Below are 23,918 nucleotides of genomic sequence, written 5' to 3'. Positions count from 1 at the left end.
GGAGCGACTATGGTGCTAAATCCTTTTATGAACCTACGATAAAAGGTTGCTAATCCATGAAAACTCCGCATGTCATGCACACTCTTGGGCACCGGTCACTCAACTATTACTCTAATCTTTTCAGGATCAGCAGATACACTATTGGGGGTAACAACAAAATCTAAAAAGATGATATGGTCTATCATAAAAGCGCACTTCTTAGGATTAGCATACAAGCTTTCTATTTTAAGAATTTGACACACTCTTTGGAGATGATCTAGATAGTCTTCCCTAGTTCGACTATAGATCAAAATATCATCAAAATGTACGACTATAAATACTCCTATAAATGGTCATAGTACTTGGGTCATCAACCTCATGAAGGTACTAAGGGTATTAGATAATCCAAATGGCATCACCATCCACTCATATAAACTATTTTTTTGTCTTGAAAGCAGTTTTCCACTCATCTCCCGGTCTAATCCTTACTTGATGGTAACCACTCTTAAGATCAATCTTAGAAAAGATAATGGATCTGGCCATCATATTTAACATGTCATCTAACCTAGGGATGCAAAATGGTACTTAATGGTGATCTTGTTAATGGCACGGCTATCTATGCACATCCTCCATATACCATCCTTCTTTGGAGTCAATAGTGCAGGAACCGCGCAAGGACTCAAACTCTCCCTCATAAATTCTTTTTTTATCAGCTCTCTAACTTATCTTTGTAGCTCGACATGCTCATTAGGGTTCAACCTATAGTGGGGCAAGTTGGATAAGGTAGATCCAGGAACTAAATCAATAGCATGTTGAATATTTCTCATAGGCGGTAAGTAATCGGAAAGATCCTTAGGAAAGACATCATGAAACTCACTAAGAAAGCTAGCTACTTTCTTAGGATAATTCACCTTAGAATCCTCACGAACTTCTCTAGCAGCAAGCATCCAAACTGGTGATCCTTCACTCATGATCGTCTCTAATTCTGTAGCACCTATCAGATTGAGGCTTTTCTTCTTGAGATTTTCTTTTGGCCCATCGCCTATCTTTCTATTAGTAGCCTTAGGTGGGGAAGGATTAATCGTGATCTTCTTAGCCTGATGAGTGAAGTTACAGGAGTTGGTTCGGCCATAAATCGTAACATCATTGTCGAATAGCCAAGGCCGACCTAATATGATACTTCCGACTTCCATGGGTTAGACATTGCACCACATATGATCCTGGTAGGAATGAAGCTGGATGGACACACAACATCTAAATTTGATGAGAATAGAAGAGGAATCAATCCAAGACACACGGTATGGACTAGGATGATCCACAGAAGTTAATCCTAATCACTTAACTGTGTCGGTGGAAATGACGTTGATATAGCTACCACTATCAATGATCACCTTACAAATTTTATCGCCAAATTTTATGAAGGTATGAAAAATAGAGGTCCTACGCCAGTCTTCACTTTTCTTAGTTTGTGCTAGGACATACCTAACGACTCTAAGCCTAAGGTCTGACTCGGGTACGACATAACCTAGGATGTCCTCAATACTCTCAAATTGCTCGGCTAAATCTGGATTAGCTTCATAAACTTCCTCCTCAATATTTTCTAGAGTTTCTCCTTCTAATTCTTCTATAAATAATGATCGGTTAGGACATTGTGCAGTAAAATGACCATAACCATGGTACTTGAAGCAATAGGATCGAGAACTACTTCCTTTTGATAACTCTCCTATAGCTCCTTTTTCTTTATCTTCTTTTCTCCTAATAGGATTTGTAAGTGGAGGTCCATTACTAGGAGTTTGATTAATATTAGGTCTCGATCCAGAAGGGGTTACTCGGCTGGGTTCAGGACGACGGAGAGTCGAATATCTAGAAACTCTCTCAAAGTCCAAGGCAAGTTGATAAGCTTGTTCCAACATGATTACCTCTCGCAGAAAGAGCTCACGCTGAATATCCTCTCGTAATCCAGCTCTAAATCTAGATAAGGTAACAACCCTATCTTCGGCTACTCCACATCTCATGAGGTATTTATCAAACTTCATGATATACTCAGTGACTGATCTATTTCCTTGAGTAAGCCTCTGTCATTGATCTAAAAGTCTTTGTTGATAAGAGGTGGGGAGGTACTTCTCTTTGAATTTTTCTTTCATCTCATCTCAGATTTCTATCGGATCTTGTCTTCTCTGATTGAGAAGACACTCAACACTTTCTCAATAAAGTCGGACTTGCCTAACCAATTTCATCCTAGCAAATCTAACTCTCCTTGCTTCAGACATTTCGTACCATCCAAAATAGTGGTCCATACATGATTTCCAATCTAGGTACTCTCTCGGATCTAGATAACCATCAAAACTTGGAGCTTCGACCTTCAGATTCCTAAGAATATGCTCATCTTGATCGAACTATTTATGGTGCGGACGTACCCCTATAGGTCGATCAAGTTCTAGATTCCTACCTCTTTGTCCTATAGGTAGTCGAGGAGACTCAGGTTCAGGTTGTTTCTACCTAGCTTCTTCTAATACCACTATTCTCTCATCCATGGCTTTCATAAAATTTTTCATGTCATCAAACTTTTCAGTTAGAGCATTAATGATGGCTGCTATATTGGGATCCATATTGGTGTTGGGTGGGAAAGTAGGATGTTGGTACCAGATACCTGATCTAGTGGTCATGCAACTCTAGGATACAGAAATAATGTGTAATAAAAATTAAAATGCTTGAATACGAAATTTAGAGTGCAAAAATTTAACTTGCAAAAATTTAAATTACTGAATTTAAACTAAAGTCCTAATCAACTAGTTCTGATACCAAATTGATGCAGGACAATCCTAAAGGAGAGAGAAAAAGAAAATCAATCCTAATGATCAAGCTCTCTTCTGTTCATCAACAACAAATCACGTCCGGCCAGGGGCTCATTATTTCTAGGACAGACAGTATAGTTGTCTATACTCTGCTCAGGAGGTGTGATTGATTGATACGAGACTAAAGCGAGATCAATCTAAATGATACAAACGAATACCATTCGAGAGATCAGTAAACAACTAGTAATAGAGAATTTCATAAACAGATAGCAGAAATTAAACATGCTCACAAGTAAATGCAAAAAGAAATATGAATGAAATGAGAGAAAATAAAATATTAAACCCGTGAGAAAAATCCAAGAAGATGATAAGAATCCAGATCGTGGTAATTAAGAAACTACTCTGATTAGGGCTCTTAATCTTTTAACCAAACAGATCCATCGATAAAGAACTAGGTTTTTACCAACATCGGATTAAAAAAAAAATCAAAGATCAATTGTTAAGGAACGAAGATCCTTGACAGCATATAATCTGTAAAAATTTATTGATTGACTAAAAATAAATAACCGAAGTAGAATCAATCTAATGAGGCTTCTTCGATCCAAATCGAATTTAAATCATGTTACCGATTTTTTATGGCTCTGATGTCCGCACCAGCCTACTTATCGTCTAGCTCTCATTCTCATCTTGTCCAAGTCCCAAATTAACCACTAACCTATACGCGGGCCTATTGGTTTGCACAATGGGGAAAAAAAAATCTATCGAAGTTTTTTTTTGTTTCTATAAGATCCGGACCGGATGGTGTTGGTTTAATAGACGCGCTGCCCATTTTACGAAAATTCTGCAAAACATTCAATTCAATCCTAGTAGATTGCTTAAATAGGTCATGTTGCAGTGAAAGGCTTATGGCTTGGATGGGATGAGTCTGTCTCCACTCTCATATACATGAAGTATTATCTTGACCGCTATAGTATAGGGTTCTATAGTTTTATCCTTCAAAAAGCATCTCACGAGGGAGAGAAGATCCTATTCTATATAAGTCGGGCTCGTGGCTCAGGTGAGATAGATCTGTCTCCACTTTCGTATATGTGAGGTATTATTCTGACCGTAATAGCACAAGGTCTTACAATTTTATCCTTCAAAAAGTATCTCACAAGGAAAAGAAGATCCTATCCGATATAAATCAGAGTCTTCTTTGATCTACAACCGATGTGGGACTAATAATGTCCTTCTTTCTATACCATAATATAGCCCTCCAGTCAAAAAAAATTATGATAAAGATTTTACAGGAGGTGTACCACAGTCCATCAGATATACATCTTGCTCTTCCTCAATGCCATAGTTATGGTCAAAGGCTCATAGTTCGGATGGGGTGGGTTGGTCTCTGGCTGCTATGATACAAAGTCTTACGATTTTGTCCTTTAAAAAATACTTCATATGTGTGAAAAAAATTTCATCTTATATGAATCAAAATTTTAATATTTTTATAATTTCAATATTTTTTTTTAAAAAAAAATTCTCAATCATGATCCAATGAGCATAGCATCCTGTTGACTTGGATCTTGATTATATCTCCCGAAAAGTAATTTTTTTCTAGAATAAGATGGGAAGCCAGAAGGCTCATGCTTCTCATGTCCAATTGCCAACAGGAGAAATCAAAGCAGCCAACAGAATGTGCGTTGGACAATAATTACAGCATGTTGTGACGCGTCATGACTGACCCATGCACTTATCATCTGTTATGGTGGAGCCCGCGGGCGTTGACGACACTGCTGTGCGTGGGAACAGCGGTAGAACCGCGGGAGACGGCGCATATTGACGCCCCACTATGGTACGCGAGGAGGCAAGGAGAGCTATTGGGCATTGAACACGAGCTAAACAATGTCGAGAAAGCTAGCGGGTCCAATCCGTGTCCTGTCACTCTCTCTCTACAATTTGAAACCTTCTTTCCGGACTAGTTTGGTCCTTGGGAAGAGGGGGGAGAGGTAGTGCGATAATACTTCATATTTAGTTAGAATGTTTAAAAAATAAAAATAAAAAAATAATTTTTCATAAAAATAAAATTTTTCACATTTTATAAAATATATATATATATATATATATATATATATATATATATATATATATATATATATGTGAGATACAGAAAAATCGCTTTTGCATGGGTTGGAAATTGAGATTTTTTTTTCAAAAATATCTTTAAATTTTTAATTAAAATAAAATAAGTTTTTCTTTTGTTATATATTTTATATAATTTTTTCAAAAAAATATATTTTTATCGAACATAAACCACTGGTAATATATCATTGTTTTTATAGTCAACCAATCATACATAAACTAATTTTTTAGATATCACACATTCAGTTATTAGCTTCCTAAGATTCTAGTAGAGGGAAGTGCTTTTCGTGAGCCAAACGAGCCTTTCATCCCAACCACATATGTAGCATAATTGATATCTTTCATTTAATTGACATATCCTTCACTAAAATTTTAAATAACAATATTATTTTGTTATAATGTGATGCAATTATTGAATCTACTATTGACTATTAAAATAATTATTTGTCCCATAATGATGAATATTAAAATAATAATCATTATAACAATTACTGTAATTGTATTATAATGGAAAGTATTGAATAATAATTCAAAATAATGATTCAATTTTCTAAACCACTAAATACTTAATGAAAAAATTATCATTGTCATATTGTACAAACTTTTTGGAGAGAAATTGATCGAAAATTTGAATTTAAAATGACCTTTTCTATTGAAAAATGTACAAATTAAAGCATGTTTGGCATCATATATATTTCATTTTATTACTAAAATAAAATCACATAAATAGAGACAAATAATATGTTTGGTGCTATTATTTTATTTTAAAATTTATATTAATTATTTATGGAAAATGAAGGTAAGAAATCCTTATTTTATTTTTTTCAGAAACAAAAATATCATTTTTGCTACCATTATGAACATCTTTGCTGGTGCTACCGCCTTTGCCACCATTAAGGTTATAATCATGTCGAGTCGAGTTAAGTAAAAAATGGAGTTGACTCCATTTAAGATAACTCGACTCAAAATTAATCAAACGTTAATATTTCAAATTTGAGTTCAGCTCCATGAAAAAAAGATAATACTTGAGATCGATTCAAGTCGACTCAAATATCATTCAAACCATACTTGAGCTCGAGTTCAAACTTGAGTTTAAGTCTAAACCTACTAAAAAATATTAATATATATTTATAAATAATATTAATGCTAGTAAAAATATAAAAAATTTGAATAGACTCGCAAACTTTTGAGTTGACTATCTTGCTACTTGAGCTCGATTCGAAAAATTATTCTAGCTATTCAAACTTGAATCGACCTCAATAATAATCAAAATTGAGTGAAGTTTAAACTTAAATCGAGCACGAGTAGCTCACAAACAGCTGACTTATTTGTATGCCTAGCTATCACCACTATCATATATACTATATCACAATCACCACTCTCATCACTCCACCACAATATCACCCCTTCTACTACCGCACCATCGTTACCATCATCTCTATTGGTCTTTACCATATTGCCAAATCTTTGCTATCATTATCAACCAATAACATTGTCATCATTGTTGCCACACCATCGCCACCATCATCACCACCTCTTCTATACCATAGTAACCAAGTCACCAACAATTCACGATGACATGTTTATGTTTTTTTTAAAAGTAATTGACTATATATGAACATGTTTACATTATTTTTTAATTTAAAAATAAAATAAAATAAAATAAAATTCACTTTCTATTTTAAAAATATGAAAATAAATCTGATGCTAAATTACACTAAAATAGGAATTATTGTTTGTGTTATAATATACCATCATAAGACTAAATAATCTATCATAGCAATTGAAGATTCTCCATTATTAGGAATACGGTATCGAGAGGAGACCAAAAAGAATAATGGTGGCTACAATACCATACTAGATGCTATTCTAAACCTTTTCGTGGACCTTGGAATCTGAGTTATATTATCTAATGGACATGGTAAGCATATCAAGTAAGGGATAATACTATAAAAAAACTGGTGTATTGCCGGTGCTTTTTAAATCATCTGCCGATGCTTATACGTGTTTTGGTGCTAATAAAAATGTTAGATAAGTGTTGGCAATGTAATAGAAAATATTTTTCTAAGAAAACATGAGGTATCTTTTTTTTAAATTGATGTGAAGAGCTAAGTGTTGAGGGGGATAAGATGCTGGGCGTTTGGTGCTTTTTGTTTGGCTTAATCATGGCAAAAATTCTGAATTATTTGAGGATTTTCAATATTTTTTTGAACCTTAATTTAGTATAATCATATGATCCAACTATCAAATTAGTTCAATTTGGATTTTGGCTATGAATTTCATTTGGCAGTCATGACGGGATCACATGATATGCTTATGTGACATAAGAAGATGACATGGCATCACCTAACAACACATTAAAATGTCATATAGGCATGCCATGTGACACCATGTGATGATTCTATCACAACAGCCACACGGAATTCATAGTTAATTAGGATCCAAAATTGAACTAGTTTAAAACTTAGATGATCTAATTGTATTAAAATAAAGTTTAGGATAAAATTGAAAATATCTAAATAATTTAAGATTTTTTTCATTATTAAACTTTTTTGTTTTGGTATATAGCATCTTAAATATCACGCTCCTGACTCAAGATTGCAAGTCGGAAATCGTGGCACCCACCACATACTCATCAAGAACTCTTTATACAAGCATATAAAGTATCTTAACATGATATCGTAAAGCAATTACAAATAAAATTTAAATAATTAATATCCAACTTCATTTCAATAACTAAATCAAATATTTTACAAACTAATATTTCATAATCTTACATCAAATTTTAATAAATCCTAATCTAAAATAAAATATCAAAGTCTATCACTATTTTGCTCTTCTATATCAAATCTTCGAATCAAGCTGGTCCTTTGAATCTGTAAAAATAATAAAATATAAAGTAATGAGCTAGAAAGCCCAATAAATAATGATTATCTTGACTAGATAATTCAAGTCATAATATGAGTTGCAATTATCAAAATACAATTTATCATTAATCAGTGCATAAATATAATCAAATTTATTTTCAAAATATGAATTTAATAATGTAAGTATCTCACAAATATTTATATACATAATCATATAGCTAATTTCAAAACCAAACGTATTCAAAAATCTGATCAAAGCGAATGCCACTTAACTCATCAACCTTTCATTATGATCATACTTATATACTATGGTCATACCAAAATACCACATTTATATCATATGGCCAGATCAGAGTACCATATTTATATCCTATGATGAGATCAAAATATCACACTTATACCCTATAATCGGATTGAAATATCATATTTATATCTTATGATCAGATTAGAAGTAGAATCATGAGCTCAGAGTGTCAATACATAATCCTCAATTGGTAAGATTCAGAACATAGTCAGTTTGAGAGTCTAAAACTAATTCGTATTAAACCTTCTTTTCACAGAATAACACATATTTCATAATCAAATCAAAATAAGCATATACAATTTTAGATCAGTAGACAGTACGATGATAGCACAATAAAATATTACTTTGAAATTCCATATCAAATTTCATTCAAAACATATTTCGTAAAATTCACAAATCATGTATAAATTCATAATAATTTTTTTGATATTCAAACTAATATTATATAAATAAAAAATTTAGAGAAGGTGGATCATTATTCATCTCATATATACTCTAATGAATCCATATAATTTCAAAAATTTTTCTTTCAAAATTTAATATCCAAAATCATACATTTTTCAAATTTTAATCATAATTATTTTTAAAATAAAAATTTTAAATCCTTATAGGATTGGCTGGCTATGTAATAACACCCGACATCCAGTCAGTTTAATTTAGGACATCAAATCGATCCACTATAAATCAAAGATCAAAGTAGGATGCTACAATGCAATCGATGATAAAATCTCATAATACTCAGTCCGATCAAGATAGAGATCGACAAACTATTCGATAGTCTATAATCAAGATTCCTTTACTAGAATCTATCAAAACTATTGATGGATCTTTCTAAGCTCCTAAAAATCCTAGAAGAGAGACATAGTTCAGAAAGAAACATTTTTAGAGAGAGATTTATAGAGAGAGAAAGTGAGATTTTTCTGTAAAGAGAAAGTAAAACTACTAGAGAGAGAAGTGGGGATTTAAACTTAGAAAAGAGAGAGGAAAAAGAGAGAAACTCTCTCTTTTTTCTTTTCCATTTTTTTTTCTTCTTTTTGTTTTTCTTTCCTATGGGTTCTTAGGCAAAATAGGGGACCTTAGGGTCGCCCTTCTTTTCCATTCATTTTTTTAGAACGAAGGTCATGACCGATGCGATAGTGGTCGACGGTAGTGGAGGCTATGATAATGTAACCTAAGGAACCTAGACTGGTGGTCGACGGTGACTATCAGCACTGGAAAGCCAACACTACAACAAAAAGGACTATTTGCGATGCCAAAAAAATATTGTAAATACTAAATTTTTATTGCAAATACTTAGTTATGATGAAAATTTTATCGCTAATACTGTGTCACTAAAAATACGATCGTAGATATTATTTTGTAATGAAAAATAAATTTCATCACTAATAACATATTTTTTGTGATAAAAAATCTACATCGCAATTTTTTTTTTAAAATTATTTACAATGAAATAATCTTCATTGCAAATATAGTCTTTTACGATGAAAATATATTTTCATCGTAAATAAGCAAATTTTTTATTGCCAATAATTTAATAAAAATTTTAATATTTTTAAAAAATAAAATAAATTATTTTTTTATGATTAAAAATTTTTATCATCAATATTTTCATCACAAAAAATACTATTGGTGATGAAAAAATTATGTAATAAATAATTTTAAAAATAATTTTTAAATTTTAAAAAATTATTTGCTATAGATCATTTTCATCGAAAATAAGCTTATGTGCGACGTATTTTCCATCGCAAATAATTCCATCACTAATTAAAATATAATATTTTTTAAAAATAATTCATATATATATATATTTATATTTTTAATATTTATATTTATAATCTATAAAATAAAAATAAAAAATTCATATAAGAGATTGAAAAATAAATTTGATCATTTCATTATATTAAAAATAAATTTAATAATTATAAAAAAAATTAAAAATAAAAATATAAAAATATAAAAATAAGTCACTGACCGTCAAGTATCAACATCTAGAGAAGGAGAGCAGATGGAGGTGCTTGGACGGGCTTACTGCTGCCTCATCAGCTTCATCATCTGCTCCATCTACGCCATCTACTCCATCATCTGTCTCATCAGCTGTCGATCCTCATCAGTCCGTTGTCGATCCTCAGCAGTTTGTTTCTATATCTTTACCAGTCGGACATCACAGGCAGTATGGACATCAACTCGGGACGAGCGTGAGGATGAGAGAGCTTTGATCCCATACCTTAGCCTCCTAACATAACAGAGTCTCGTACTAAGCATCTGATCACAGATCTGATCATCTATGGGTGCGATTAAGCCCTCAAAAGTAGGCTGGAATCTAATCTCTATCATACGATCCTGAAAATTAAAATTATAGTTATTCTAAGTTTGTATTGAAAATCAAAATACTAATGAAAAAATAGTTGAAAAAACTTACGTAAAGCTTCTGGCTCCCTGTTGTCCACTCTTCTGACCATCATTGATAGGTCCGCTGGTAGATCTCGATCATATCAGGAAGCTCATCACTCTTTACATCTCTCTATAATTTGAAAATAATTAATAAAAAAAATTTAAATAGTTAAAGGATTAAAATATGCTAAATCGAAATTACTTACCATCTGCTCTATATGACGAGTGAACAGCCTTGAACCCCCATAATGCGTGATGGTCTATCTTGCCCGATTGGTGGCATTTTGGGCACATCGATCCTGTACAGTTAATAGTCAAATTAGTAAGTAACTAACTAAATTTAAGAATAAATGATTTAATTATTAAACTCAAAAAAAAGGATGCTTAACCTGATATACCGGATCCTCATATCTGTGGCATATGACAGTCCAATCTTCGATACTGATGCTGTCATATGGCCACTATCATGCTGCCTCCACCCTCTAGTCCCACACAACATCGTACCAATGGCAATGAATGCGATAACGGTAATCCTTAAAATGCGAGCATAGGTGATCATCCACAGCTCACCACACGTAGTTGTGCTCAAAATCAACAATATCAAAAATAGCTTGCTAATAATAAATATTATTAGAATACATAAATAATTAAATATTTTACTAAATATTATTTTATCTATAAGTGGCTATAGAAGACCTACCTCTGGACTAGTGTAATGTGATGCCAATCGGAGAGCGTCACATGGGGCATAGTTGCGGTATATGATGTCGAGCTCAGTCCGCCATGGCTCGGACCATCCTCTAATAAGTGTGGTGTAACCGGATGGAATCTCGATATGAAGACACTATTCCTCATGCTCGCATCTCCAATGCTCCAGGATGAGGTTCTTCGATGGACCTCGCTTTCGCCTCACCACCTGCACTAAATGACTTAAAACAACAATGAATAAATCATTAGAAATACAGCTATCCATAAACCTAATAGATACAATTAAAATCAATTTTTATTATATAAAAAATATTAAAATACCACTCAGATCCACCTCTGCAGCAGTCTCTGGTGGCTTTGATGGTGCGACAGTAAAAATGGGAGAAAGCTCATCTTCAGTCGGAGGCTGAGAACTCGAATGTGGTCGTCTCCCTCCTGGCACCATATCTGTAATGCTTAAACTATGCATTTGATTTTAGAGGTCTCTCTCCATCGGAAAGAGCTGCTTTAATCAATGTCAAATTTTAGTCAAATGACTTCTGACTCCATCGGTTCATGAATTTAAGATGAAGCAATTTGATCAAAAATTCTAATTTTGAGAACTTTATACAATTTGGATAGAGTGGCTCTCATGCATCCCTTACAAGCTTTGCAAACTAATCAGAAGTTTCTTTTACCTTATTAATATTGTGTTCATAATTAGAACTATCTTCGAATGCACTAGTACTCATGGGTATATTTGAGCGACTCTGATGTAACTCATCCAATAATGAACCTATACCACCATGTTCAACAGATTTAGCAGCATCACTATCACTACAAAAAAAGAGAGTTTTTATGATAAAATTATTTACGATAAAAATATTTTCATCGATAAAAAGAGTATTTACAATGAAAAATTAAATTCATCATAAATAATAAAATATTTATGATAAAAATAATTTTTTATCATAAATTATTTTATATTAATAATAAAAAAAATTATCATAAATACTTATTATTTATGATGATTATTTTTATCATAAATAATAAAATATTTATTCTAATTTTAAATTTTTAAATATTTATGATAAAAATATTTTTATCATAAATAATTTAAATATTTATGATAGAAAATATTTTTTCATCCAAAATAATATTATTCTCAACAAAAATATTTCATCATTAATATTTAAAAAAAAGTTTTAAAAATTTAAAAATTATAAATTATTTTTCATGAAAATATTATGTCATAAATAATTGAGTATTTAAGATGAAAATTTTTTCATCACAAATACTCAATTATTTATGATAAAAAATTTTTATCATTAATATTTAAAAAAAATAAAAAATTTAAAAATTATAGATTATTTGTGATAAAAATATACATCATAAATAATTGAGTATTTATGATAAAAAAATTTTTTATCATAAATACTCAATTATTTACGATGAAAATTTTTCATCATTAATATTTTAAAAAAATAAAAAATTTAAAAATTTAAAAATGATAGATTATTTATGATAAAAATATTACATCATAAATAATTTAATATTTATGATGAAAAGTTTTTTTCATCATAAATATTCAATTATTTATGATGAAAAATTTTCATCGCTAATATTTAAAAAATAAAAAATTTTAAAAATTCAAAAATTATAGATTATTTTTAATAAAAATATTACATCATAAATAATTTAGTATTTATGATGAAAGGTTTTGTCCATCATAAATACTCAATTATTTATGATAAAAAATTTTCATCGCTAGTATTTGAAAAAAATAAAAAAATTTAAGAATTTAAAAAATATAGATTATTTATGATAAAAATATTGCATCATAAATAATTGACTATTTATGATAAAAAAAATTTTCATCGTAAATACTCAATTATTTACGATAAAAAATTTTCATCGTTAATATTTAAAAAAAAATTAAAAAATTAAAAAATTAAATATTATTTATGATAAAAATATTATGTCATAAATAATGGAGTATTTACAATGAAAAGCTTTTTCCATCGCAAATACTAAATTATTTATGATGAAAATTTTTTGTCACTAATATTTGAAAAAAATGAAAAAATTTAAAAGTTTAAAATTACTAATTATTTATGATAAAAATATTACATTATAAATAATTGAGTATTTATGATAAAAAACTTTTTTCATCATAAATACTTAATTATTTATGATAAAAATTTTTTATCACTAATATTTAAAAAAATAAAAAAAATTTAAAAATTATAGATTATTTATGATAAAAAATTATTTTTTATCATAAATAGTCAATTATTTACAATGAAAATATTTTCATCATCAATATTTTTAAAAAAATAAAAAATTTAAAAAATATAAAAATTACAGATTATTTGTGATGAAAATATTACGTTATAAATAACTTAGTGTGTGCGATGAAATTTTTTTTATCATAAATAGTCAATTATTTATGATGAAAATATTTTTATCACCAATATTATAAAAAAATAAAAAATTTAAAAAATATAAAAATTTTAGATTATTTTCAATGAAATAGTAAAAATATTGTAAATACTTGACTATTTACGATGGAAAATGATTTCCATCATAAAGACTTCATTATTTATGATGAAATAATTTTATCGTTGATAATTAAAAAATTAAAAATTTTAAAAAAAATTTGACACTGAAAAAGAATCATTCTCCCATTATCTAGACTTTGTTGGATGATGCAACAAAATTTTTCACCCATAACCGAATCAACCGTCTATAAGATCCAGGAGCAAACTGCCTCAAAAAATTAAACACAAAAAATTTGATTCAGAAAAAATATCAACTTCCAACTGTATAAAGAATAAAACATTATCAACTGTTCGATAGACTAAATTGTATCATTTACTTCTAAACCATCCCAAAAAAGTTTGGCCAATCTCTAAATCTATCTTATTTCTCAATTTTATGGAGGTTGTTGGTTCTATGGACTGAGCAGAGGTCACAAAGTACAAAGGCTTTATATCTGTCCAAGAATATAGAAAGAAGATGATACAAGATTTTTATACGTTAAAACATGATCCAGAAAAATATTATTCATATGGTGGCATGATAAGATAAGTTTACTCTTAAGGTTTAGACCCTATCTTTGAAATTGAGTTTAAATGCTCTCCCCTTTCCTCTTATTTTGCAGGGAATAATTGCTTTCTTTCTATAGATCAGTGAAACAGAAGCCCAAGAGAATAATATTCTACATATTTTAATTTACAGTATCAATATATCTTTTGAAAAAAAAATATAAAAATTATAGATTATTTATTTGGTTTGTTATAATCATTCTGTTGTTTCTGTTTTTATTGTTTAATGCTCCTTTAGCATTTATATAGGTCGAAAAGTATGCGAAAGGCCTTTGTTGGGTCCTTCAGTATTATTTTTTAAGAGTGCATTCGTGGTCTTAGTTTGAGATAATTGTTTATTATAGATACTCTCTAACTAACTGAACTCTTATGATTACTATCCAGTTAAGATTTATCCTGAGATTGACATACTCTTGAGTAGGTATTATCCTTTTTACTATGCTCCTTTTGCATTGGATCTCAATGGTCTTAGCTGCTTGCAGATTAAATTTGAATTCGAATGTCCATTCAAATCTTTCGATCAACTCATGGCAGTGTTGTCATCAAAAAAATAAATCTAATTAGTTAGATTTTTTAATTATAAATTATATTTGATTAGGGCAGAATATCAAAGAACTTGCCTCATTTTTATGATAAAGGAGAATCAAATTGATCCATATCATGGTTGTCTCATATTCATCTCATTCTTCTACATTGATCTGCAATCTTCATAAATCCTGATTGGTATGAACATATCCCAAAGATGCTAAAATTTGTGAATATACCTAAAAAGATACTTTTAGTGAGAAAATATTTTTTTACAAAAATTATTTGTGATGAAATTTAAATTTATGTTGCTAATAAGATTATTAACGATGAAATCTTTTATCATCAAGAATTTTTTTGGCAAATTTTTTTTAGAGAGAAAATTATTTTAGTGAAATTTTTTTTTGAATTATTAGCGATGAAAATAAAATTTTCACTGCTAATAAATTTATTAATGATGAAAATATTTTTCATCGCTAATAAATTTTTATAATTTTTATTATGAGCAATTTTTTGGCAAAAATTATTGGCAACGAATATAATTTTTTTGTTGCTAATAATTTTATTAATGATGAAACTTTTTGTTTCATCGCTAATAATTTTTAAAGAAAAAAATTTTTAGTGGAGATTTTATTTTTGGTGGGAATTATTAGCGACGAAAATCATATTTTTGTCGCAAATATTTTTTTTTGGAGAAAAAATTTTTTAGCAAATTTTTTTTTTGACGAAAATTATTGACGACGAAAAAAATTCTATCGCTAATAATGGTATTAGCGACGAAAATTTTTATCGCCAATAGTTTCTACCAACTCAATGTCCCATCGTGCCTAACTCACTTCTCTCCCTCCCCTCTCTCCTCTCTCCTCTCTTCTTTCCCTCTCCCCGCTCCCTCTCTGTGCTCTCCTTGAACTCTCCCATCTCCTATCTCCTCTCTCCCTCTTCGTGCTCTCCCCCCCTCTCTTCCCACCGGCGAGTCGTCACCACCGTCGTCCGTCATCCACGCTGCCATTGCTGTTGCCGTTGCCGTCCATCGGAGGTAAGGTTCTTTGAACCTCTTTTTTTTGTATTGATCGGGCCACTGGGGGGCAGAGGGGGTTGCAGGGAGGAGGGCCAGCGGCGGTCGGTGGCACCACGAGGTCGGGGAGGGGGTCAGCCCGCGGGGAGGTGGTCGGGGGCGAAACGAGGGCAGAATGGGGTCGGAGGGCAGCCGTCGGCAAGACGAGGGCAGGGAGGAGAGGGGGTCGATCGACAACACCATGGGGCTGGGGAGGGGGTCAGGGGGCAGAGACCCGATCGGGGAGGAGGCGGCTGGTGATCGGGGGTGAAACAGGGGGAGGATGGGGTCCATGGGTGGTCGGGGGCAATACGGGGGCAGGGAGGAGGCCGTGGGCGATCGACAGTGCCACGAGGCCAGAGAAGGGGTCGGGGGTCGGAGACGGGGCTAGGGAGGGGGTGGCCAGCTGTTGGAAGCAAAACGAGGGGGGATGGGGTCCACGGGCAGCTGGAGGCGAGATGGGGGTGAGGAGGGGGTCGTGGGCTGTCGTCGGTGCCACGGGACAGGGGAGGGGGTCGGTCGAGGGAGACGATGCTGGGGAGGGGGTCGGTCGAGGGAGACAATGCTAGGGAGGGGGCGGCCGACGGCTGATGGTGAAATAGGGAGGGGATCGATCGAGGAAGGGTGGGTGACGGTGGGGAGGGAGGAAGGAAAGAGAAAGAGGAGGGGAAAAAGAAAAAAAAAATAAAAAAAAATAAAAAAAAATAAAATATTAATCAAATATTTTATTATTTGATTAATAAAAATAAAATCTAAATCACGATCTGAATTAGATCGAGGTCAGGATCCAGGTCGAGATCTCGATTCGGATTGGGATCCAAATCGAGATCTGATTCAGACGGCGTAGGGTGTGTGACAGTGCCGGCATCGTGGGAGCGGAGACCATGGGAGGTCGAGTCCAGACAGTGTGAGGTGTGTGACGGTGCAGGCATCGACGTCGTGGGAGCAGAGCTCGCAGGGGCTGAATCCGGGCGGCACGGGTTGTGTGAAAGCATGGCACCATGGGAGTAGGGGCCGTGGGAGGTCGAGTCCGAAGCTCATTTAGAAAAAAATTATTTTAAAAAAATATTTTTAGGTAAAAAATATTTAAAAAAATAAAAAGTTATTTATAATTTTTAGATAAAAAATATTTTAGAAAAAATTAAAAATCATTGAGTCCTCGGGATTAGATTTCGTGTTATTATATTGTGTTAATATTATTTTGCATGCTCTATTACTTATCGTTTACTTTATATTTGTTGCATAAATTTATTTTATTTTTATTACATGCTCAACTGCTTATAGTTTTCATTATTATTATTTAATATTATATTTATTTATATGTCAAGAATTGCAGGTATGACACTAGGAGACAGACGATGGCGTTCGCATTCGCTGTCTACCTCAGAGGCTGAGGTGCCTTCATCGATTTCTACTGCCGCATCAGCTCCATCATCAGAGGGTCCTACACTGGCAGGTCTCAGTGAGATGGATTCCAGTAAGATGGGTCCGAGTGATATTATTATACTTTTTAGATAGTAAAATTTAATTATTTTTATTTAGATAGATATCATATTAATGATTTATTTATTGTTGTTTCAGATCAGTCTCCACCGGTAGTGAGACGAGGGAGAGGTCCATCGAAGAACCTTGCTCTAAAGTATTGGAGACGTGAGCACTCGGGATAGCATGTCCGTATCGAGATACCATCCGGCTACATCAGGCCCATTAGGAGATGGTGCAAGCCATGGCAGACCGATCTAAGCATCATATGCCGCAGCTATGCCTCTGTGATACTTTTTGATTAACGTCATAATGTACCAGCTTAAAGAGAAATTTTTTACACCTAGTTACAGATAAAATAAATTATACTGTGAATATTTAATTAGCACGGTATTCTTCTAATATTTGTTATTGACAGGGAGTATTTGATATTATTGATTTTGAGGAGCATTGTGTGCAACGAGCTGTGGACGCTCATTTACCTTTATATTTCAAGGAATATCGCCACCACATCCATCAGCATTGGTATTATGTGATATAGGATCATGGGGTAGAAGCAGCGCGGCAGCGGCACTATGACAGCATCACTATAGATGATTGAACTGTCATATATCGGCATTACGAGGATCCGACATATCAGGTTACACATTCAAACTTTTTTTTAAGATTTTAATGATTAAATTATTTATTCTTAAATTTAGTTTATTATCTACTAATTTGACTGCTAACTGTATAAAGAAGATATATCCAGAACATCGTAAATCGGGCTAAATAGACCGTACCACATTATGGGGGTTCGAGGTCATTCGCTTGTCACATAGAGCAGATAGTAAGTAATTTTTAATTAGTATATAATTTTTTAACTATTTAAATTTTTTTTAATTAATTATTCTCAAATTATAGAGAGATGTTGAGAGTGGCGAGCTTCTTGGTAGGATTGATATCTACTAACGGACCCACCAACAACAGTCTGGGGAGTGGACGATGGGGGGCTAGGAGCTTTTTATAAATTTTTTTAATTATTTTTTCATTCACAGTTTGATTTTCTGTACGAAATTAAAGTAGCTATAACTTTAATTTTCAGGATCTTATGATAGGCATCAGATCCCAACCTACCCTTGAGGTTTCGACCATATCCACAGATGACGAGATCTGTGATCAGACGCTTGGTACGAGATCCTGTTATGTTAGGGATCTAGGGTATGGGATCACTGCTCCTTCATCCTCATGCTCATCTAGGGCTGACATCCATACTGCCTATGATGCTCGACTGGCGGAGGTGCAGAGGCAGGCTACTGAGAATTGACAGTGGGCTGAGCATCGAGCTGATGATTTGACTGCATGCGTCGAAGAGTATCAGCTGCTCCAAATTCAGATGATGGAGCAGATGGCACAGATGGAGCGGATGATATAGCTGATGAGGCAGCAGCAAGCTGATCCGATCTCTTTCAAGCGCTCTCCTTCCCCAGCTTGTTCTTCTTCTACAGATGTCGACACTTGACGGCCTCTTTATGTAGTTTTTTATATTTATTTCAAATCTCTTATAATTTTAATTTAATATAATAAAATAATAAAATTTATTTATAAATTTATTATATTAATTTATTATTTATTATTTATTATTTTTAATTTATAAAAAATATTATAAATATAAATTAAAAATATATATTCATAAATTATTTTTTAAAAAAAATATGTGTAAACTATTGGCGACATATTTATTCTCGACGAAATATTGATCGCTAAAAAATATATTAGCGATGAAAAATTGGTCGTAAATAAAATTTTTAATAAATTTAAAAATATTAAAATTTTATATTAAATTAATAGTGATGAAAATATTTTTATCATAAATAATTAATATTTTATTCATGATCAAAATTTAAGTCAGAAATTGCTATATTTACGACGTAAGCTTTATGTCGCTAATATTATTTAAATTTAATTTTTATAAAAATTTATAATTAAATTAATAGTGATAAAAATATTTTCATCGCTAATAATTTTATTTATGATAAAAAATTTATGTCTCTAATATTTTTATAAGTATAATTTTAACAAAAATTTTTAATTAAATTATTAACGATAAAATATTTTTGTCGCACATAATCATATTGGCGACGAAAATTTTTTGTCACTAAAAGTTTTTAAAAATTTAATTTTAATAAAAATTTTTAATTAAATTAATAACGATAAAATTATTTTCATTGCTATTAATTTATTATCTATTAGTGACATGAAATTTCATCGCAAATATTCTTTTTTACGATTAAAATTTTTTGTTGTAAATAGTTTTCAAAAAAATTAATTTTTTTAACAATAAAAATTTTTCATCGATAATATCCATTATTTGTGATAAATTTTTTTTTACTATAAAATATTATCAATGATGCGATTATTTACGACTAACTATTAGCGATGAAAATTTCATCGCTAATAACCATTAGCGACGAAAATAGGTTATTAGCAACGAATTTTTTTCGTAGCTAATAACCTATTTTGTTGTAGTGTATCATCTTCAATATCATCATCGTTGCGCACAACTTTATTCGGATCATCCTCCCCATGCCATATCCAGTGAGTATACTTCTTATCCATACCATAATATAGCAGATGCTCCTCAACAAGTGATATGTGATAATATACCATATTGACATATCTCTTGCATGAACACTTTATCCTATTGGCACTGTTAGGCTTACGCCGTGCAAACTCAATAAAATTTTGAACATCTGCTTGATATTCAGGTAAAAAAATATCTCTAATATTTATTCAATTTTTATCAATATTCATCTAACAACAAAGAAAATTGTTAACAATAAAGAAATACCTCTGACATTCATCGGAACCAGATCCCGACCCGGATCCGAAATTGGATCTTGGACTAGATCCCGAATCAGATCTCAATTTGGATCCAAACCAAATTTCGAATCGGATCTCTATCCGATTCCTGACTCGGATGATCAATTGATCAATATACATAATTCATCTAACTTTTGACGATATCTATCTAACAAAAAAGAATAATGCTTAATGAGTCCTAACTCTACCAACTCCTTCCTAATAGGTGTCACCCTATCCCTTTAAAAAATGCATCACTTTTATTGTTGCCACAGCTTTATTTTTTATTCCATATCCAAAAAAAATCCGGTAGCATCTCTCTACAGTTCTTCAAGTATATGATATAAATGGATCATATTTTAACCACATCTAATATGTACTCGGAGAACAAACGAGATAATTGTGATAGAATTTTTCATAATAGAATAAAGAACACTATAACAATAATAAAAAATTAATGTATTTTTGAACTATCCAAATGGAGCATTCTAGAGCTGTTCACAGAGTCCATTTTGGGACCCTATGACCGACTCTTGAACAAAAGTTTAAAGTTACATCAATACATGCATTAAATCACTATCATGTATCTCTCTATGAAAAGAGAGAGATGTAACCAGATCTGATCCGGATTCTAATCCGAATTCGGATTAGATCTCAATTTGGATCCCAACCCAGATTCAGATCTCGATTCGGATCCTGATCGGATCCTAACCTAGATTCTGATCGGATCCGATCCAGATCGTGACCTAGATCCAGACTGGATCCCAATCAGGATCCCAACCCAGATTCGATTCGAGGATCGAATTCAAGTCGATCTAGATCAGATCCCAGACTGGATCCCAGTTAAACAAGCAAAAGCATAACAAGCAAAAGTAAAAGCATTAAATTATTATGACAAAAGTAAAGGCAAAAGTAAAAGCATTAAATTTTATAATATTTTATTTAATTTTATTTATCATTATTATTTTTTAATAGTTTTTTTTTTTCTTACTCCCTCCCCACCAACCACTGCCCCCAGCTCGTTACCACCGCCCCCCACCCTCCACCCATGCAACACCCCTCCGGCCCCCACCCCTTGGTCCTTTATCCCATCCCGCATCACCCCTACCCCCCTGGTCCACCTTTGCTCTACCCTCGGCCCACCTCCGCGCGACCAATCCCCCCTCCACTTTGCCCCCTGACCCATCTCTCATCTCCACCCTAGGTACGAAAAAAAAGCCCCTACAGCCCCGCCCAACCACTTGCAGCCCCACCCAAAACCCCCACCCCCCGGGCTCCTCCCTCCCCGACCCATCTCCCAATGTGACCTACCCCCACCAAACACCCCCCCCCAACCCCAACATGACCCACCCCCACCAAACCCCCCCTCCATCGGCCCCGGCGTGACCCATGCCCGCCAAAAATGCCCCTCCCTCTTCGGCCCCCAGTCCTCACAAAACCCCCCTCCTCCGGCCCTGGCATGACCCACCCCCATCAAAAATACCCCCTCCCTCTCCGACCCCCTGCCCTCGTGAAACCCCCCTCCTCCGACCCCGACGTGACCCACCCCCACCAAACACCCCTCTCTGGCTCTGGCATGACCGACCCCCGCCAAAAATGCCCCCTCCCTCTCTGGCCCCTTGCTCTCACGAACCCCCCCTTCCAACACTAGCATGACCTACCCCTACCAAAAACCCCTCTCTCTCTCTCCGAGCCCCTGCCCTTACAAAACCCCTCTCCTTTGGCCTCGGTGTGACCACCCCCACACCCCCCCACCCCTCCCTTCCCTGTGGAACCAATAAAAAAAATGCTTTACCTTAAGAGTCAACGGTATTTCCGACAGCCGCAGCACCGGCAGCGTCATCGACGGCGGCGTCGGCAGTAGCGGAGGGGGGGCTCGCTCGTCAATGGAGAGGGTTTCGCAGAAGATGGAAAGGGTTTCGCAGAAGAATGAGTGGCAGACGGAAGTGACCGACGGTACATTTACTTTTATATACTTTTAGTGATGAAAATTTTTCATCGCTAATATAATTATTAGCAATGAAAAAATTATTTTCATCGCTAATAATTTCTGCCAAATTTTTTTCTCTCTTTAAAAAATTTCTCCATCTAAAAAAATTTAACCAAAAAATATTCATAAAAAAAGATATTTACGATGAAAATTAAATTTATATCGTAAATATCTATTATTAGTGACAGAACCTACATTTCCATCGCAAATAATTTTGGTCAAATTTTTTTCTCCTAAAAATTTTTTCCTCTAAAAAAATTTAACCAAATAAAATTCATAAAAAAATTATTTATGATCAAAATTTTTATCATAAATAATAGATGAAAATCAAAAGTTTTTAAAAAAATAAATAATAGATTATTTATGACATAAATAATTTACATCATAAATAATCAAATATTTAGGATGCAAAATAAATTTTTTGTCACAAATATTCAGTTATTTGTGACACAAATTTCCATCACAAATAATGGATGAAAAATCAAAAATTTTAAAAAAATAAATAGTAGAAGATTTGTGATAAAAATATTTTATAAATTTAAAAATAATTTAAATATTTTACAATCAATTTTTTGATCATAATTTTTTTAATATTTTGTAATCAAAAAATCGATCCCAAATATATTTTGCAACCGAATATAATTTTTTTTTATTTTTTTTGAATATGATATAATTTTAAAATTTAAAGTCTATCTTCATTATTTATTATTTAAATAATTATCGTTAGAGTATCGTCACAAAAATCATCTCGATCTAATAGCCCTAGCTATGTCAATCAGTAAAATTTAATTTCAACGATCACAAATGACTGTACACTGATCTGATAGATAGAGATTATCGATGGATCCAAAAACTTGTAACGATGATCTCGATGATATTTATAGCATACAATCAAAATTTCACTTCAATCGAACATCATTATCATGATCAATTTAGCACAGGATGATTTGAACCATTAAATAAAAAATGAGTGAACAAAAGATCAAATGACACCTGATTATAAGATGAATATTTTAGATAAATAATCTTTACTACTATTTTGATCATCTGTACAGTGATGATCGTAAAATTCATACTACACATCTATGAATCATCCAAAACTATATGTCTCTTGATATTTATTCTTAAAATCCTTTAGTAATTATACTTATGCTTTTTTAAGATCTGCTTAATATAGATGGTTCATATACGTGCAGTTTGAATTTTACCATCCATACCATACAGATGATTAAAGTAGTAGTAAAGATCATTTATCTAAAAAATTACTTTATAATCGGATGCTGTTTGGCCTTTTGATCACTTATTTATATTTAATGGTCCAAATCATTTCATGTTAAATTGATCATGATAATGATGTCCAATTAAAGTAAAATTTTGATTGTATGCTATAAATATCATCGAGATCATTGTTGTAAATTTTCAGATCTATCGATAATCTTTATCTATCAGATCATCATACGATCATTCATGACCATCGAAATCAAATTTTATTGATTGACATAGCTTGGGCTACCGGATCAAGGCAGTCTTTTGTGATGATACTCTAATGATAATTATTTAGATAATGAACGGTGAAGATGGGCTTTAAATTTTAAAATTATACCATATTCAGAGAAAAATAAAAAAAAATTATATACGGTTAAAAAATATATTTGCGACCAATTTTTTGGTTGTAAAATATTAAAAAAAATTATGATCAAAAAATTGATCATAAAATATTTGAATTATTTTTTAATTTATAAAATATTTTTATTACAAATCTTCTGCTTTTTTTTTAA

At 32.4% G+C, this 23,918-nt stretch overlaps 1 pseudogene; it reads right to left on the bottom strand.

Moving 5' to 3' along the window:
* Positions 1–539: 539 nt before the first annotated feature.
* Positions 540–6,347, bottom strand: LOC140855731 (uncharacterized; annotated as a pseudogene).
* Between the last annotated feature and the right edge of the window lie 17,571 nt (positions 6,348–23,918).

Source organism: Elaeis guineensis, chromosome 1 (assembly GCF_000442705.2).
Source record: "Elaeis guineensis isolate ETL-2024a chromosome 1, EG11, whole genome shotgun sequence".
Lineage (NCBI taxonomy): Eukaryota > Viridiplantae > Streptophyta > Magnoliopsida > Arecales > Arecaceae > Elaeis > Elaeis guineensis.
Note: the sequence above shows the minus strand (reverse complement) of the source record. Positions and strands in the feature narration are given on the sequence as shown.